This window comes from Mustela lutreola, chromosome 3 (assembly GCF_030435805.1).
Source record: "Mustela lutreola isolate mMusLut2 chromosome 3, mMusLut2.pri, whole genome shotgun sequence".
Taxonomy (NCBI): domain Eukaryota; kingdom Metazoa; phylum Chordata; class Mammalia; order Carnivora; family Mustelidae; genus Mustela; species Mustela lutreola.
This window is the reverse complement of record NC_081292.1, coordinates 68,765,726-68,786,149: the sequence shown is the minus strand read 5'-3', so window position 1 is coordinate 68,786,149 and position 20,424 is coordinate 68,765,726. Positions and strand designations below refer to the sequence as shown.

The 20,424-nt window shown below is 37.1% G+C and overlaps 2 long non-coding RNA genes across 3 annotated transcripts in view; one reads left to right on the top strand and one right to left on the bottom strand.

Moving 5' to 3' along the window:
- The window catches only part of LOC131826776 (uncharacterized), a 74,612-nt gene that overhangs the window by 45,479 nt on the left and 8,709 nt on the right, over nucleotides 1-20,424 (top strand). For both annotated transcript variants that reach the window (XR_009351741.1, XR_009351740.1), the window contains exons 2-3: nucleotides 16,015-16,105; nucleotides 17,178-17,250. This is a non-coding gene — a long non-coding RNA (uncharacterized LOC131826776). The remainder of the gene's footprint in view (nucleotides 1-16,014; nucleotides 16,106-17,177; nucleotides 17,251-20,424) is intronic.
- Nucleotides 116-20,424, bottom strand: part of LOC131826775 (uncharacterized) — a 165,185-nt gene continuing 144,876 nt past the window's right edge. Inside the window, exon 4 of the long non-coding RNA XR_009351739.1 lies at nucleotides 116-275. This is a non-coding gene — a long non-coding RNA (uncharacterized LOC131826775). The remainder of the gene's footprint in view (nucleotides 276-20,424) is intronic.

Genomic DNA, 20,424 nt, shown 5'->3' with positions numbered 1-20,424 from the left:
GTAATAACCTTTCTAAACTAGTGTCCTACTGCATTAGATTTTCCATGAAATTATTTAAAACAGCAGGGAATCAAACATCCCCACATTATTAACCTCTAGTGTGTGCTTACTGAAGAAAATCCAAAGGATATTTATGCGTCTCATGCAGAGGTTGAACCTTAATGTCACCGACTGAAGCAATGAAGCTATGGAATCCTGACTGCATTGTCTTTTGTCGATAACAGGAACCACAGATGTATTTCTTGCCTGGTGAACATGCAAAATCGTTCTTCAGCCTATTGCGATAAGCAGAATGTCAGTCATCACTTTCTAGCTTTTGGCAGCTTATTACGTAAAAGAACAGGTCTTATTTGCAGCTGATCCTCCCTTTTCAGGGACTCTTGGTTATGAGAAACACTGAAAAGTTGATACACAAACCATTGTTTTTTTTTTTTTTAGACTCTGTCCTTAGAGGAAACACAGTGGTATGAAAGCTTCACCACCATAGCCCTGATATTGTTATAATAAAGCATTACATCCCATACACGAATAAGAACATCCAGACACAGCTCATCACATTACCTGGGAGTAAATCTGTCACAATATGAGTCACTGTAGAAGCACTATGGTCAAACATGTTGAATTATAGCTAGGTTTTAGCATTAATTATAATAATTATGTTGTAACCACCATTTCATCATAAAAACTAGTTTCATTATGACATTTTATTCTTTGTTCCAGGGCTTGCAAAATTCCCAAATTGTGATAGGAGTTTAAAAATAGTGTTTGATCAAGGTTACAAAATGTAAGTTTTTACAGATTTATGGTTTTTTAAAATAGCATTCAAATAAATGATAATTAATATACAGGGAAGCTTGCTAAAACTGATTGGATTCCATACTCCCTATAAGTTAGAAGGATTTAATTTTTGCGTTTTTTGAAGAACTATGCATGTATAAATTATAGGTAGTTGTGAATTCCAAAGCTATAAATATACTGGAGGACCCTGGTGGTATCATACTGAACAGCTGTTTGCAGAGAATAAACCTCTCCAGTACCCTGAGGAAGGCACAGAATACTGAAATGTTGGCGAAATGTTCAAATTGTTCAAAGAATGAATACCTCTAAAAAAAAAAAAAAAAAAAAGGAAAATATGAATGACGTCCCTGGGTTTATTCCTTGGTCTAAGTAATCTCTGCCAAAATCCACTTCCAGTCTTTCCTTTCCCTTCTCTTCCTTTCTCTTTCCTTCTTCTCCTTCTCTCCTTCCCCTCCCCTCTCCTCCTTCCTCTCTCATCTCCTTTTTTTTTAGTTCAAAGGCTGTTAGCTAGAGCTGAGCAAGATAGGTATCAGCAGAGGGGCTCAGACCATAATGGCACAGAGTAATATATTACGGCCCAAGCCCAGTAAGAATGGCACTTGTGATGAGGAAGGGTAGCCCAGTACAGGATGCTGGAGCCTGAGAAAGGTGAGGTGGGCATCCATGGAGATGGCAGTGACCTAGTGAAGAGCATCACCCCAAGTAGATAAGAGCAGGTGGGGTAATTCAGAACAGAGTGTCCAAGTTGGTGCCAGTGTGCCAAGTATCCTGTGGGTCTGGGAGCTGGAGTGAGAAAGGGATAGCAGGAAAGGGTCAGCTAGGGTGCTATGGTGTCCAGGCCGAACAAGGTAAAAAGGGCACCTACATTAAGTTCAGTGGTACAGCATGTAGTGCTGAGTACCACCAGGATACAGAGTATCTCACAGAGGGGCAGTGGGACACAAGTGAAGGCAGCAGGGTATCTGTGAGGAAGGGCTGCACATGCAATTGGGTAGACTCTGAAGGGCTTGAAGAAGCCTCCATTCATGGAGGAGAAGGTAGCACCAGCCTGGCATGGGGTTCCAGAGCCCATGAAAGAAGGAGTAAGTATTGTGGGGAGGGCAACTAAGCCCAGGTAACTGAGCCCAGGCTGGGCGAGGTGGATGTTTAGGTAGGAGGGTCCCAGAGTGGGTGTCAGTGTCTGAGTAGGATGAGAAGAGAGTCCAGATTGGGGGTGAGCAGCCCAGCAGCAGATTTAGGACTAAGCAAAAGTTAAAGTCTACAAGAAAGGATAGCCTAGTACAATATATCAGAGCCCTAACATGAGGGTGGGGAAGCATATATAGATAAGGTACATTTATTGAGGGATAAGAAACAGTGGTGGTGACCATAAGACTATCAGAGCTCAAGTGGGATCAAGAAGGTGTCCAATATAAGAATTTGTCCAGGTGCTCGCTTCGGCAGCACATTTACTAAAATAGGTATTTGTCCAGAATCAATTGTGTGAGCCCAAGCGGGGGGGCAGAGCAAACTCACAGAAGGGAGCCTTAGTGCAGACTGGCAGAACCTAAGCAAAGTGAAGGGATAAGGAGGAGAGTTCATGGAGTTGGGGGGGCAAAAGTGGCAGTGGTGAAGCATGGGAATTTAGAGCCCAAGGGGGATGAGGTGGGTGTACTAGGGAGAGGTGGGCCCATGTGGATATCTGAAACTGAACCAAATAAGCATAGTGCTCATGCAGGGGATAAGGGACCACCCACAACAGGGAGTCAGGTGGAGCAGGGTGTCCTTGTGGGATCAGAAGGGAGGGGGGTACTGCAGAAGCAGTGATAAGAATTTGGCTATAGCAACAGACTTATCAGTAAGTAAATATGTGAAGGATAATGGGAATCAGGTTTCTCACTGTCAAAGAAGAGAATTTCAAAATATGGAAAGGGAGAAAACAAGAGTGAGACATGTGACATTAGACTGCAATTTGAAGTATGAATTTATGGTTTTAAATTTATTTAGATAGATATAGAAATACATATTGATGTAAATGTGTGTGTGAATGTGTATATATATATACATGTATTATCTAGCCAATTCCACTGAGAAGGCCTAGAAGTGACACCCCAACAAAAATGAATACACCTAGTGCCCAATCCTGATTTGTAAACACAATGTTGCAGTCTAAAAAAATCAAGACTTCTCGCAGAAATGGCTGATTCCAGAGCTGGGATAGGGATACATAGAATGAGCTGAAACATTTTTCTGTGCCAGAAAGGAACTGCCCAAAAACCAAAAGAGACATGTCAAAAGGAAACAATGCCAGCTAGGGTTCCTGTTGGCCTAATCTGAGACAGTTTTAAGTATCAAAACCAACAACAATAGAAATAAATTTTTAAGTCATTCAGTAGTAATAGGAATCCATGAGCCCATACCTATATAAATAAATAAACAACAAATAAATGTAAAAGTAAGAAATTTAATTGGGTGGGGTGAGACATGCTTGACAGACACCACCTTAATCGGTGATCAAAATGAACATCCACAATGGAACAAATCAAAATTATGTGTTCCCTGATAGAATGCAATAAGAACAGCACAGCATTATTTCTGTGATATTTATCCCAAAGATATATATTCTGAATCTAATCATTAGGAAATAGACAATCCCAAATTGAAGAACACTTAACAAAATAGCTGGACTGTAATCCTCAAAAGTTACATGGTCTTGGAAGTCAAGGAAAGACTGAGGAACTAGTCTAAATTGAAAGAGCATCAAGAAACCTAATCACTAAATGCAATGTGTGATTTTTAGACTGAATTCTTTTGCCCATAGTACTGTTATATAGCCAAAATATATGTGCCAAAAAGAGCAACAGAAGTTCCAGCAAGGGAGACTATCTAGTCAAAGACCTCAGCTAGACTACCTAGCTAAAGACCTCAGGAAAGCATCATTGGAAAAGATAGTGGACAACCAGGAATGGGCAGCATTTTATAAATGATCAGGAGAGAGAAATCCAGATGAACAGAAGTTTGAGCAAAACAAAGGAGGAAGAACAAGATATCCAAGTTCATAGAAGAATAGAATGCATAGAGTAACACAGATGGAGGTAGAAAGGTAGAAATTTGACCATACTAAAAATTTCCTTCTGTGTGTAATTTTGTTTAGGAACCACTATCAAACATAGTTTTAAGAAGATAAAGCATTTATATTGCCCTGTGAATTGATATTTGGCAACAATTTTGAGAGAAGATTAGAAAGAAGAGAGAGCTGGATTTGAGGAGGGTCAATCTGAGGTACAGTATCATATCTGTTACTTATATTCCTCATTGATCTCTGGACTCAAATCTAAATTATGGGAGAGAGTTGCCATAAGGAACCATTATGAACTACATGGGCTCTTACTGAAATTTCTATGAACTATTCAGAGCCCAATACAGGTTACTTTTTAAACTATATAAAGGTGGTTATTACAAGTAGAGGTAAAGAATATCTCCCAGGCAGTTGGTACTGGAATGTGCTGAAGTCCAAAACAAACTCAGCAGCTGAAGTAATGGAGCCAATCAGCCTATGTCTAGGCTAAAAAAAATAGTTTAAAAAGAACATCCCCTCAGATCTTGGAAGTCTTCTTTGTAGGTAGCTGGCCAAATGCAGCAGTAATAATGCAAGCAGGGAAAAAGAACACCAGAATAAGTCAGAGGAAAAAACAGATGACCTTCTCGAGACAAAATGAATAGTTTATGAATGCAGCACCTGAAACACACTCTGGGAATTCTTTGGACTGAAATGAACTTGATTTTACAACATCTGAGGAGTCATCATGACATTGGTAGTTTGTCCATTTATTTGTTCTGAAATCACTTTTATACCCAGCTATTTATAACACTTGCTATTAATGACTTTAAGATACAACATGGTGAAAAATAACTGTAACTAAACACAAAAACATAATTATTCTGCCAGTTATATATAAGTTTTGTACTCTGAAGAATTAAAGACCTCACCTACATAATTCATGAGCTAAATTGATCACAAAATGTTTTTAACTTTATTCTTTAATTCCCCATTTTGAAACGGATTTTCAGGAAGTTTCAAAAATAATACAGAATTATCTCATGTAACCTTTACCAATTTTCCACAATAGTCACATCTTATACAAAATCAAAACTTGAAAACTGACATTTGTAAAATGTGTGTGTAATTCTATGCCATTTTTCATATGTAAATTTATCCACCATCACAATCAAGATTTAGGACAATTCCATCACCACAGAGATCTCCTATGGCTACACCTTTATTGTCACACACACACACACCCCCCAAAAAAATCTTCCCTAAGTCCTATTTTCCCTATTTTTAATTTTGCCATTTTGAGAGCATTATATGAATCACATTATATAGCATATTATTGTCTTTTTTTCACTCAGCATAATACCCTTGAGATCAAACATCTATTGTTACCTGTATCAATAAGTCATTCCTTATTGTGACTGAACAGTATTTCATGGTATAAATGTATCAAAGTCTAACTATTTACCACATTTTTACTATTTTGGTTGTTTCCAGTTTTGATTATTACAAACAAAACTCCTAAGAACATTCACGTATAGAAGGGAGGTGGGCAGAAGACATAAACAGACACTTCTCCAAAGAAGACATATAAATGTCTAACAAACACATGAAAAAATGTTCATTATCATTAGCCATCAGGGAGATTCAAATCAAAACCATAATGACATACCACTTTACACCAGTTAGAATGGCCAAAATTAACAAGACAGTAAACGTGTGTTGTAGAGGATGTGGAGAAAGGGGAACCCTCTTACACTGTTGGTGGGAAGGCAAGTTGGTGCAGCCACTTTGGAAAACAGTGTGAAGATTCCTTAAGAAATTAAAAATAGAGCTACCCTGCAATTGCAGTACTGGGTATTTACCCCAAAGATACAGATGTAGTGAAAAGAAGGGTCATCTGTACCCCAATGTTCATAGCAGCAATGGCCACAGTCACCAAACTGTGGAAAGAACCAAGATGCCCTACAACGGACAAATGGATAAGGAAGATGTGGTTCATATATACTATGGAGTATTATGGCTCCATCAGTAAGAATGAATACACAACTTTTGTATCAACATGGGCAGGACTGGAGGAGATTGTGCTGAATAAAATAAGTCAAGCAGAGAGAGTCAATTATCATATGGTTTCACTTACTTGTGGAGCATAAGGAATAACATGGAGGACACTGGGAGAAGGAGAGGAGAAGTGAGTTGAGGGAAATCAGAGGGGGAGACAAACCATGAGAGATTGTGAACCCTAAGAAACAACCTGAGGGTTTTGGAGGGGAGGAGGGTAGGGGGTTGGGAGATCCTGGTGGTGGGTATTGTGGAGGACACACATTGCATGGAGCACTGGGTGTGGTGCAGAAACAATGAATCTTGGAATACTGAAAAAATAAAATTAAATTTTAAAAAAAGGGGGGAGGTGGGTAAAAGAACTCTCCAGTACATGAAAAAAAAAGTCATTATAAAGAACAATTTGGGAAACATTGGACAATTTGAATATGGACTGTGGATTCGATGTCAGCATTGTATCAATGTGAACTCTACTAATGTTGGTGATTGTAACTATGATTAAGAAGACAACGTTCTTGGGGCACCTGGGTGGTGCCCCAAGCACCAGTGGCTCTGTGGGTTAAGCCTCTGCCTTTGGCTCAGGTCATGATCTCAGGGTCCTAGGGTGGATCTCCCAGGAGGGAGCCTGCTTCCCCTTCTCTCTCTGCCTGCCTCTCTGCCTACTTGTGATCTCTCTCTGTGTGTGTCAAATAAATAAGTAAAATCTTAAAATAAAATAAAAGACAACATTCTTCCTTTCAGAAAATACACACTGAAAGATTTAAGGATGAAGAGACACTTTACCTCTCCATTTTAAATGATCCTAGAGAAAGAGAAAAATAAGGCAAAATTTAAATAATTCATAAATCTGGATAAAGATATACAACATTCTTAGTACTATCCTTTAAATTTTTCTGTGCTTGAAAACATATTAAAATAAAAAGTTACAAAGAAAAGTACCATCAGAATGACAACCTACTTTGTATATTTTACTCGAAGATTCTTGAAGAGTTAAAAATGATTTTAGACATGTCCAGAACAGAGAACCTTCATCTGCTCTAAATCAAAATAAGTGAAATGTAATACTAGGTCTCTCTTTCTAAATATTACTTTAAAAAAAGATCTGATCAAAGATTTTTTTAAAAGATTTTATTTATTTATTTGACAGAGAGAGACCAAGCAGGCAGAGAGAGAGGAGGAAGCAGGCTCCCTGCCAAGCAGAGAGCCCGATGCAGGACTCAATCCCAGAACCCTGAGATCATGACCTGAGCCGAAGGCAGAGGCTTAACCCACTGAGCCACCCAGGCGCCCCAAAGATATTTTTAAATTGATGTTAGGACGCCTGGGTGGCTCAGTTGGTTAATTGACTGCCTTCAGCTCAGATCATGATCTTGGAGTCCCAGGATGGAGTCCTGCATCCAGCCCCCTGCTCTACCAGGGAGTCTAATTCTCCCTCTGATCCTCCCCTCTCTCATGCTCTCTCTCTCATTCTCTCTCTCTCAAAAAGTACATAAAATCTTTAAAAAATAAATAAATTGATGTTAAGGTTAAAAGATTAGTATAGGCTCAGCCAACTCAATCTTCGGTAACAACATTTTCACAAAGACCATGTGGTACAGAGGCTTTGGTGTCTGGCCTCTGGAGCCATGAAACTTGGGTTTGAATCCTGGCTTTGCCACTTACTGGTAGTGTGAACTTAGGCAAGCTGGTTAACCTCTCTGTGCTTCAGTTTCTGCATAAAAGAAAATAGAAATAAAAATAATACCTAGTTCTCAGTGGTTTCTTGAGTTTTAAAAATGTTTATATCTGGGGCACCTGGGTGGCTCAGTGGGTTAAAGCCTGTGCCTTCAGCTCGGGTCATGATCTCAGGGTCCTGGGATCCAGCCCCACATCAGGCTCTCTGCTCTGCAGGGAGTCTGCTTCCTCCTCTCTCTGCCTGCCTCTCTGCTTACTTGTGATCTCTGTCAAATAAATAAATAAAATCTTAAAAATAAATAAATAAATAAATAAATAAATAAATGTTTGTATCTAAAGTTGCTATAAGACTGCCTGGCATATACTAGATTTATACAGACCTTTACTGTTATTAAATAGAGGGATTAAAAAATAAGTCCCTGGACAGACACAAACACTGCATGTTGCCTTTTTTCTAGACATTTTTGTCTTTGCCTCATACACCCCTTCAAATTTGTATCAAACTCCATCCTCTTTTAGGGTATTTTTATTTTCCTGCTCTTTGACAAAATGTTTCTTAATCTTCAGCAGTAATACATCAATATGGAGTGACAGTTTGACAATATGGTTCTCACTTTTCATAGTATAAATTCAAAGACAAATTGTGAACGAGTCAAGTGAAACTTGTAATTCACAGCTGTGAGGTCACACTAGTGAATTATAAGCTTTTCATTATGTCAGAACTGTGAATTACAAAGATTTTTTTTCTATATTTCCTGTCAAATAATTTATTAGCTACCCCTCTATCACAGGATTTTGCAGCATGCCAGCACCAGAGAACACAGGGACTCTACTGTGTCATTTCCAGATAGAACAATAAGAATTCAGGCATATAGGAAGAATATTAAAAAGGAAACAGCAGTGGTTTTAAACTGTATTCTCCTCAAGTTTAGGGTCATTCCTGATGAGCAGTTAGATTTCTCTAAATTGGAATCATCACCATCCAGACTTGAGGGAAGTTGTGTTTTCCCTGTCTCCTCCTTATTAACACCATCAAGTATCATTGCTCGAAAGCCAGTAAGGGTGTAATTTTGTATTGTTCAAAAAATTAAAAGATATTCTTGTTAACATGAACATCACTATTATTACTGCTATCATGAAACTCTGGATAACTCTTTGTAATTTGCAAAGCATGTTCAGGTCTTATTATTCACCTTGACCCAATGAAATACTATATTATATGAGTATAATATAGTGAGATATATATATATATATATATATATATATATATATATATATATATATATACTTATATTTACATTTATATATGAGAGTTACTATATCCTTACTCACTTATGAGGAAATTGAGGTATGGAAAAGCTCCAAGAAATAATAGAGGCTTATCCAAATCATGCCACTACTAAATGTCAAAAGCAAGAATTCTATATTCTAGTTCCATATCCAGAGATTATTTCCCATGTTGCACTAAACCTCCTTTTCTGTATAAGCCTGCATGTACAGTGCAAACCAAATAAATCCAGGTACCTCTATAGACCAATATCTCTTCTGTTTCACATATGTAGAAGGAAGGCAGTATTCTAAAGTAATTTTTGAAAGAATTCTGACATACACATGCAAATCTTAAAGAAAATTTACTCAGTTTCAATTTATACTGTACAGCCGCATCAATTCTTGTCTTCTGTTGTACCCTCAAAACTTTCCCTACCGTGAGTCAATATGGCTTTTGCCATTTGTTCCCCTTCCCCTTTCCTTTGGTCTCTCAAATCCTGACCCTCTCTCAGTAGCCTCCTGATTCTGCACCATAAGTGTCCAGGAACCAAACCACATTCTCCTTGAAGTTCAGGGAGGTGGGCAAAGGAGACAAAAATCAAAATTATCTCTCATAACTGTGTTGGGATAGTAAAAGCTTGTAACACTCACTCAATAATATTTTCCCTATTCCTATAGTTCTTGATCTTTCTAGCTTGAAGATTATACTGATGAGAATATCGTTACATATACATTTCAGTGTGATGGGTTAAACCAATACTTGGTCAGCATCTCTTTCCATGTCTCATACATTTCAACCCTTGTGCAATTCCCTAAATATATCATGTTCTCTCTATCTTCTAAACCACTGCTCCCCACTCTTTTCATGTCATGATACATTGGGATAAACAGTAGAAGTCACTGTGAGGACTGGGAGGAAGTATCTTTGCACAGGGATAACCTATTCAAAGAACTCCAAAGTATAGAGATTCACTGATTACAACAGTTGGTTCCTTGTCTTTGAGCATGGTGCTTTACCATCTAGAATAATCTTCTTCTTCTCCCCCTCTCACTGCTTTGTCTAGTCAGCACCCCCTTATCCTTCAAGAAACCACTTAGTGTCACACCTCCCAGCATGTCTCCCCACTGCTCTCCAAAAGTAAGGAGGTCATCAGCCCCTGCTTTTCTGTGCTTATCCTCATCTTAGTGCCCCACACTGACTTTGTATTTAGCTCTACCTTCCATTAGACTGTAATCGTGACAGCAGGAACTTAATTTTATACACTTTGGTATTTTTAGCACTTGCATGTTACCTAGCAAATGGTCGACACTAAAAAACTACTATCAAATGAATTAATGAACCCATGAACTCTGCTTGTCATTGGACGGCATTGCAACCTTACTCCTAAAAAGAACTCACAACTGATAGTTACTGCAGGAAATGATCTGATAAAGTCTCTAGGTGACTGCCGTAGGAATGAGCCAAACCTAGTCTGGCCATCAAGTACCATGTTGTTCTTTCTTGTGGCATGCTGGTCTTTACCTAAATTATAATTTGTAAAAATATGTGTATCTACTTGTTTAATGTCTATGTCTCCCACTAGACTGTAACCTCAATTAGGCAGCAACTATTTAGATTTGCTCATACATCATTCTCAGTTCTTGTAAGAGTAACTAACTTATGGAAATGAATGAATGAATGAATGAATGAACAAATTAAGTCACTCTTTTCTTAACTGTTGAGATTGCTTGTTATCACCTTTTTTGATGGGCAGCTCCCAAACTCTGTGGTCCTCCAGAAAAGGGACTATGTATATTCTAGTAAATCAAATGGGTCTTTTTCATTTGGTCCAGAATTTCCCTTATAGAACCAAAGCTGAGAATAATATAAAATAAGCAATGTCAGGCACCTAAAAAAGATGCCAAGGGCATACACAAAGAATTTGTTAAAAGACAGTAAAACTGGTCCAGAGACCCATTACCCCATGAATCCATACTAACAAAAAAGCTAGGGTTCTTTGGAATCTTGTGATATCACTGTATTGTGAGTTTAGTGGGACATTTCCTCTCTTTTCTATGAAAGTGAGAATGAGGGTGTTTCCTCTTTTCTTTTACTGAAACCAATTCAAGAATGTTTCAAGAGAACAAGACATAGAGATAAAAGGGGACCTGCAAGAAAAGAACATCAGCAACTCACTGCCCAGATGGATAATTACAAAGATATGGATCCAAAGGTCCCAATGTTACTAAGAGGCTCAAATGAAAAAGGCTAAGAGAAGCCTTGGATAAAACTGATATATGATTCCCAGACCTGGGGAGTATATATAAACACAGAGATTGATATCTGTCTCTTCTTGGGGAACTCTATGAAGGGGGAATTCTGAAGATGAGCAATTGCAGGGACTAGCCTAAGACAATAGAGGAAAGAAAGAAGCAACAGTGAAGCAAGACTAGAATGTCCACTACTTATTGTTTGTCAAGACAAATGTGTATAAGTTTCCCAAGAATCAAGTGGATACCAAGGAAGATAGATGGGCTTGAATTATCATGCTGGGACCCCATTGGCCAATAAAAAACTAGTCAGGATGGGGGGGCACCCCACTATTAAATGGCTATAGGGTAGATCACTGGGATCATGAGTTATAAGAATTCCCCCAATATAGTACATTATTCACATTAAAGAATGATGCCATGAGGGATTTCCCTTGGCTCCTCTAATGAAACCACAAATATATCCCAAAGAGTCAGTATTTTGAACTACAAATATCATAAACTAAGTAGGAATATCTTTGACCCTTTTCTTCTGTGTACCCTCCCTCTCTGAACTATAACCCAGAAGAACAAGAGGGAGGGAAAAAGAGGACTAGAAGTGCCCAATGTGTGAAAAGACAGCACATAACCATCTTTCCCTGAGTTACAGGTCATGTAGCAGGCAGGAGAGCACCTCTGAACTAGATGTAAGACTCAAGTTTTGAATTGGACTGAACTAAGTTTAATATCAGAAATTGAACAGAGAGCTATTGGATCTTCTTGAAGTGTGAAGATGTTGACAAAGGTAGGAAAAGGAAAAGTCAAGGGAGATATTAGAGACAATGATTAGAGAAAAATTAAGCCATTTCCTGATCATACATTTCTGAATTCAGTTCAATCAATTAACCACTCATAGGTGTTGTGGCCCCTTTTTGCTGTCCAAATCAGAACCTTAAGTTTGCCTTGTAAATGACTGACATGCTTTTGAAAAAGTGTAAAATAAATCTTAAATTTGTGGTAAGAATGCACATATATTTATGCCCAACTTGCCACTTAAACCCCCACTCCATGCCTTGTCCTCCTCTTCCCCACATCCATATTACCGCCACAACTCTTTCTTCTACATGGAATCCAAGGGGTGGAGTCAGGCAGAACACAAGGAAAATTACCTGCAGATCACTTTTATAAGGAAAGGGTTAAAGCAATAGTGATGTGACCAAGTGACTGTGACTATAGGATTCCTGTTCATGTACTCCAATTCTTTAGGTAATGTTAAGAGATTTATTTTCATAAAACAAAGCTGATCTCATCACTTACCTGCTTAGGACTTTTAATTAATAGTCTATTGCGGGGCGCCTGTGTGGCTCAGTGGGTTAAGCCTCTGCCTTCGGCTCGGGTCATAATCTCAAGGTCCTGGGATTGAGCCCCACATCAGGCTCTCTGCTTGGCAGGGGGCCTGCTTCCCCCTTTCTCTCTGCCTGCCTCTCTGCCTACTTGTGCTCTCTCTCTGTCAAATAAATAAATAAAATCTTTTTAAATAAATAGTATATTGCTTACCATAAAGTACTAAGTCTTTTTTTTTCCTTAAGATTTATTTATTTGATAAAGGGAGAAAGAGCAGGAGGCAGGGGTTGCACAGGAAGAGGAAGCAAGAGAATCCAAGCAGATTCCCCACTGAGCACAGAGCTCAACCTGGGTTTCGATCTCATAACCCTGAATTCATGACCTGAGCTGAAATCAAGAGTTGAAGGCTTAACCAACTGAGTCAGTCAGACACCTCAGTACTAAGCCTTTAATACTCAGATTCCTTAAGGATCTGATACTAAATTATCTTCCAAACATAATTACCTATCACTCCCTTATATAACATATATTTTAGATAAATTTTTTAAAACTTACTGTGCTTTCATTTTCATCTCGGTTATGAATGGTTGAGGGCAAACCATTCATTCCACAATTATTTACTAAGCACCCACTAGGTGCCAGGCACTATGTTCAGTATAGAGTTACAGCAACCAAAGGGGTCCCTTCCTTTACAAACTCAATAGATTTGCAATAAAGACAGACATTAAAACAGTAATTAGATGAATAATTCATTATTGCCATTGTGATATGTGCTTCAAGTGTCTCAGAGTGCTATGAGGACAATGACAAATCTAACCAGGTTATGACAGCCAATTGACATCCAATCTCCTCATTTTTTGTCAGCCACAGTTGCTGCCAAAGGGCATTTTGGTAGGACCATAAGCCCCTGGGCAAGAGCTAAAGGGAAAATAAAGTCTTTCTTCAAATAATGGATCTGTCAGAGGCTCTGTGTATGGAAAATTGTTCCCATCTAAGACCTAGCCAATAACTCAAGTCACTTAAGAAAACTTGTGGTTTTCTCATTTTAATTAAATGTGTACTTATTTTATTTTTTTAATATTTTTAATCACCTATCAAATACTTGAACAACACACCACATGTCTTTGCACATGCTAGAAATCCTTCCTCTGATCTCTGTCTAAATTGTCTAACTTGATGGCACCTCATGCAGCAAGTCCCCTTGATTTTCCCAAAACCTAGTATATCTTCTGTCTTCCCATAGTACTCAGTTGTAACTCTTATGTAGCTTACCCTTTTCTACTGTATACTATCTCTTTTACATCCCAATTTTTAAGAATGAGGGAGGGAAGGGGCACCTGGGTGGCTCAGTGGGTTAAAACCACTGCCTTCGGCTCAGGTCGTGATCCCAGGGTCCTGAGATTGAGCCCCACATTGGGCTCTCTGCTCAGCGGGGAGCCCGCTTCCTCCTCTCTCTCTCTCTCTCTCTCTGCCTGCCTCTCTGCCTACTTGTAATCTCTATCTGTCAAATAAATAAATAATATCTTTAAAAAAGATATTATGAGGGAGGGAAGAGAGAAAATGGAGGGGAAGAGAGTTACCAAGTTCTGACAACCCTAAAGGACAGTCAGTCAAGCCACTAATGCTGAGTTATACCCTAGGTAGTCAAAATGATCATATACAGGATGGCGAGCACAAGGGACATTAAGATGCAGTCATTGTCTCAGTAGGCCTCTGAAAGGAGAAGAAAAAACAGTATTATAATCCTTTTAGACATTTGTTAAAAATGTAAGAATACCAAGATAATTGAGCCATCTCTAAAATGGAAAGCCAATGCACATACCTGATTCAAAAGAAATTGGAAATGGTTAAATATATGTTATGGTATATGGTCCAACTCAGTATTTTTAAATTGGACAGTATTGACTTTAAAGCATTTTTCTCCTAGTTTTCAAAATAGTCAATGCCGAAATAGCACCCGTAAAATATGTCCCATGACTGTTATAACAAGCTTGTCCTAGATACAAGAAAACTAATTGCAGAGTCTGTTTTTCTCCCTTTTCTATAAATACATTCTAAACAAAGGGTTATGAGTTTAATTAAATAAATATTAACATATTCCATGGAAAAATAAATGTCTTTCATAAGACTTCCCTGTCTTGGCACCATCTCTACAATAACCAGAGTAATAAAGGATTTAATCTTATCCGAAGTAGGAATTTTTAGTGACACTGGAATTTCTGGTGAGCAGTCATTACACTGCTGTTGCAGTGTATGTTGGAGGAATGTCTTTTACCCAAGAACTTGACTGAGTTTTCTCATGAAAAAGTTATATGTACTTATATTTGTGCATTTAGTGGTAAACTCATCTTTTGAGCTGCTAAATTACGATTCCTTTTTTAAAGCTTAAGATTAACCAACCGTTAAGAAAACTGAAAAAGTTTAATTAGAATCATAGAACTAACCCCATCACAAAGCCAAATAATTTTGAGCCAGCTAGAAAGGCACTTGCAGTTCTAAATCTGAATATTTTCTTTATCACAAAGATTTGCTTGTCACTGTAGAACTGAAATTAGATCAAAGAAATCACTTTATAATCTCTTTCCTAAGGATTCTCACCATATTTTGACAACCAGTGGAAATTATATAAGGCAGTCTATGGTTCAGTAGGTAAGAGCATGGATTCTTGGAGTCATGCTGATATGGGTTCAAGTCCTAGCCTTGCCACTCACTGGCTCTGTGACCTTAAGAGTGTAACTTAGTCTCTTCGAGTTTCAGTTTCTTACCTATAAAATGGTGATAATAATTGAACTATATTACAATAATGCCATGAAGATTAAATGAAGATGTGTAGAATACTACTGAAGTGTCTGGCATATATTAAGTGTTCAGTAAATGTTAGCTATTTACTCTATTACTATTATGTATTATTATTATTATTATATATTGTAGCATTATTATATATTACTAGTATTACTCTATATTATAGCATATACAATATACTACTCTTTATTATTTCTAGTGTCTCTATTGTCCATGATCCAGGCTACCTTTCATTAGCAACTTCCTTCCTAGCCCTATTCCCTCCCACTTTGTGAGAGACTCAAGCCAATAGATACACATGTATGAACGTCAAGTGAGGTTGTTGTAGTAATAGAAAGCAAAAAGTAGATCAAGAGATGAACTTAGTGGAATCTTTTGGAAAAGTGAAAATATGTATTATGTTGTCAACCCTTCTATCCATCCACAAAACTGCAGTAATATATGTGTGCCCTTAGTCAGTTAAATGTCTGCCTTTGGCTCAAGTCCTGGGATGGAGCCCTGCTTTGGACTCCCTGCTCCACTGGGAGTCTGTTTCTCCCTCTTCCTCTGCCCCACTCACCTACCCCACCCCTACCCTCACCCTGCTTGTGTGTAATCCTTCTCTCAAATAAATAAATAAAATCATTTTAAAATATTTTAATTTAAAAAAAGGAACTTAGAGAATTCAGACATTCGATAAATATGTATTAGGTGTCATGAATAAGAATGACACAGTCTCTACCCTCAAGGAGTTTATATTCAAGCTGGAGACACAAACTTTACGCAGTGAATTATTTCCTTACAGTTGTAATTATATATTACAGAGAAGAAGAAAGGTGTGCAAAGAAAGAGCACTAATGAAGAAAGTGACCTCCCCAAACCACTGGAGTCAAAGAAGTCTTCTGTGAGGAAGAGGTACTTAGACTGACATCTTAGGGATGAACTGTGAAGAACTTGGGTTTGGAAAAGGTAGTTTTAGCAGAGGAAACACTGTGTACAGTTTCTGAAGGTACCAGGTGTGTGATGCATTTCAAAACTAAAAGAAGGCCTGTCCAGAGCAAAGGACAGTCATGTTTACTGCCCATTAGAAAAGTTTTGGGCCCCAATCTCAGGATTTCTCTCCTTTAATGCAAGTATTGCATTAGTATTGCAAAGAGTACCATGGTAGATGGTACTCTTTGTGTTTCCCTGGGAGAACTGAGGCTTGGGATATGCATATTGAGAGAGAAAGAGAGGAATTAAGAGGAAAGTCAACAAAGCACTATAATTAAAAGCATAGATTTTGAAGCCAACCTTCATGGTTTGAATATTAGCTTTGCCACTTATTAATAAGATTTGCTGATTTCTTTCAGAAAATAGAAAAAAGGGGGAAACGTGCCAACTTGTTTTATGGGAATAGAATAGCCTTGACACAAAACTTGACAAGGATATTATAAGAAAAAAATTACAGATCAGTGTCTCCCATGAACATAGATGAAAATATCCTGATAAAAATATTAGTAAACTGAATCCAGATATGTAAATCAAGATAATTCATAATGATCAAACTGGATTTACTCTAGGAATACAAAGTTGGTTTAATTTTTTTTAAAGACAATCATTATATTTCAACATGTTAACAAAATAAAGAAAAAGAATCATTCAAATAAATGTAGAAAGAACATTGATAAAATGAAATTTCTATTCATATTAAAAACTATCAGCAAACTAGATAGAATGGGACTTGAGAACTTCCTAAAGATGATATGGGGTACCTTAGAAAAACCAAACAAAAAACCTACAACAAACATCATAGTCAATAGTGAAATGTTGAAAGCTTTCCCTCTGAAACTGGAAATAAAACAAAGATGTCTGTATAATCAAGATAATGGTCAAGATTCTAGCCCAGACTCCCAACCTCCAGAAACTGTGAGTTAATAAATGTTATGGTTTCAAGCTACTAAATTTTACTGTAATTGGGGTAAATTTGATTCTAAAATTCTTATAGATCCAAGAAGTTCAGTGTACCTCAAGCAAGAGGAATATAAAGAAAAACATACCTAATCACTTCAAAATCAAAGGTAAGAGAAAAATGACATATCACATATGGGATGACAGCAATAGTGATGACTCACTTCTCAACAGAATCAGTGAAGAACAGACACAACGTAAGGACATCTTGTAAAGCTCAAAGAACAAGGGCAACTAGAATTCTATGTCTAGAGAAAACCTTTCAAAATTAGAATAAAATAAACTTTCAGATTAGAGCTGAGAAAATTTTTCAACAGTAGAAATACATAAATAAATAAATCTCCAGGTTCAAAGGAATGATAGCAGATGGAAACTTGGATCTATATGAAGGTATAAGATGTACCACATATGGTAAATATATGGGTAAATATATATAAAGATCTACCTTTTTTTTCTTTTTTAAATTTCCTTAAAGGACAACATACTGTTCAAAACAAAATAATAACATAATAACATGGGGGCTTATAACATATGTAAAGCAAAATAATATATAGCAACAACAGCAAAAAAGGGAAAGAGATATAAGTGGATTTATAATATTGAATTTTCTCACATTTTATATGAAGTGATTCACTCTTCATTCTGAGTAGACCATAGTAATTTAAGGGTGTCTATTGTAATTCCTAGAGCACCCATCAATAAATAAACTAAAAGAACAACAGGAAATATAAAACATAAGACTGAATTTTTTAAAAAAAAGACTAGATTAAATAAAAACAAGGGTGGAAAAGAAGAACCAAAAATCGGGCACCTGGGTGGCTCAGTGGTTAAGCCGCTGCCTTCGGCTCAGGTCATGATCTCAGGGTCCTGGGATCGAGTCCCGCATCGGGCTCTCTGCTCAGCAGGGAGCCTGCTTCCTCCTCTCTCTCTCTCTGCCTGCCTCTCTACCTACTTGTGATTTCTCTCTGTCAAATAAATAAATAAAGTCTTTAAAAAAAAAAAAAAAAAAAAAAAGAAGAACCAAAAATCGATGGGGCAAATTGAAAACAAATAGCAAAATAGCAGATATAAACTAAACTATACCAGTAAGTACAATCCATGTAAATGGATTAAATTCTCCAGTTAAGAGGAAGAGACTCAGAATGACTAAACATCAAGACCTAACTACATGCTGTAGACAAGGCACACACTTTAAATATAAAGATAAAAATCAGTTGAGAGAAAAAAAAGAGAGAGAAAGTGACAATGCAAACAGAATTTAAAATCACTAGATTTACATCAAAGTGGACTTCAAAACTATACATATTTCCAGGGACAAGTAGTAGTATCTTGTAATAAAAAAAGAGTTAATTCACCAGGAAGACATTATAATCCTAAATGTGTACATGCACCTAAATGTGTATATGCACTCTACATATAGAGCAAATATTTATAAACCTAAAAGAAAAAAGACAAAAATCCACAATCATGATTAAATATTTTATCATTTATCTCTCAGTAATTGATAGGACAAAGAGATTTTTAAAAAGTTGTAAGGATACAGAAGATCTGAATATTATTCACAACTTGACTTAATATCTAGCAATACCCAAGAAGTTCAGAATTCACATTATTTTCAAATGAGCATAGAATATTCTTCAAATAGACTATATGTTAAGCCCTAAATTAAGTCTCAGGGGTGAATGGGTGACTCAGTTAAGCATCTGACTTCAGCTCAGGTCATGATTTCAGGGTCTTGGGATCAAGCCTGTTAGGCTCCCCACTCAACAGGGAGTCTGCTAAAGATTCTCTCTCTCTCTCTCTCCCTCTGCCCCTCCCTCTGTTCGTGCATGCTCATTCTCTCTCACTCACTCTAAAAATAAATAATAAATCTTAAAAAATAAAAAACAAAGTCTCAATAAATTTCAAAAGGTTGATATAGTGTTCTCAGAATAAGAAAAATCAAATTAAATAATAATAATAATAATAGGACATCAAAAAAAAAAAAAAACCAAGAAATTGAAAGTCAAACAACACACTTCTAAACAATGCATCATCCAAAGAAAAATGACAAGGAAAACTAGAAAATACTTCTAATTGAATGATAATGAAACACAACATAACAAAATTTATAGAATGCAACAAAAGCAGTGTTTAAAGGGAAATGCATCATTTTAAATGCCTTTATTAGGAAAAACTTTCAGAGAAAAAATATAATAAAAGCTTCATGATTTGGAAGAATTAACATTATTAAAATATCATCTTCCCCTAACTGATCTACAGAGTCAATACAATCCAAATAAAATCTGAGCAGTTTTTTTAATTGGCAAGCTAATTTTAAAATTTATATGGAATTCAAGTTATTAACAGTGGCCAAAACAATTTTGAAAAATAAGAACAATGTTGAATAACTTAAACTACCTGATTTCAATACCTACAATAAGGATGTAATCATGACAATGGGATATTGGTGCAAATATAGAAAAATAGATAACAGAAAAGGACACAGAATCCAACAACAGACCCACACATGTATAGCCAACTGATTTTGACAAAGACACCAAATATCAATGAGGAAATGATCAGAGTTGTTTTTTCCCCAGTAAATGGTGTTGTAACTATATATTCATGTGAGAGAAAAAAAAATTCATCTCAGCTCCTCTCACACATAAATTAATTCAAAGTGAATTATAGACCTAAGCATAAAAATTAAAACTCTAACATTTATTAGAAGAAAACAGAAAAGATTATCTTTTTGATCTGACGATAAGCAGTGAGTTCTTAGGACACAAAGCATTAACCAATTTTTTTTTAAAAAATGGCTAATTGGACTTCCTCAAAATTAAAACTTCTGCTCATCAAAAGACATGATAAAGAAAAGGAAAATTCTCCTAGGCTCTTGGAACATACCAAAGAATTGAGTACCATCGTCCAAGCAGAGACTACACACTAGCACCTCCTTGCCTTGGTTTTCCCTTTTTCCAGTTTTTTTTTTTTTAAAGATTTTATTTATTTATTTGACAGAGAGAGAGAGATCACAAGTAGGCAGTAGGCAGAAAGGCAGGCAGAGAGAGAGAGGAGGAAGCAGGCTTCCTGCTGAGCAGAGAGCCTGATGCGGGGCTCGATCCTAGGACCCTGGGATCATGACCTGAGCCAAAGGCAGAGGCTTAACCCACTGAGCCACCCAGGCGCCCCCCCTTTATCCAGTTTCTTCACTACTGCTCTCTGGAATCTCGTTCCAAAATATCCCATATATCATCTTTCACTTCAGCCTCTGCTTCCAATGGATCCTAGGTTAAAACAAT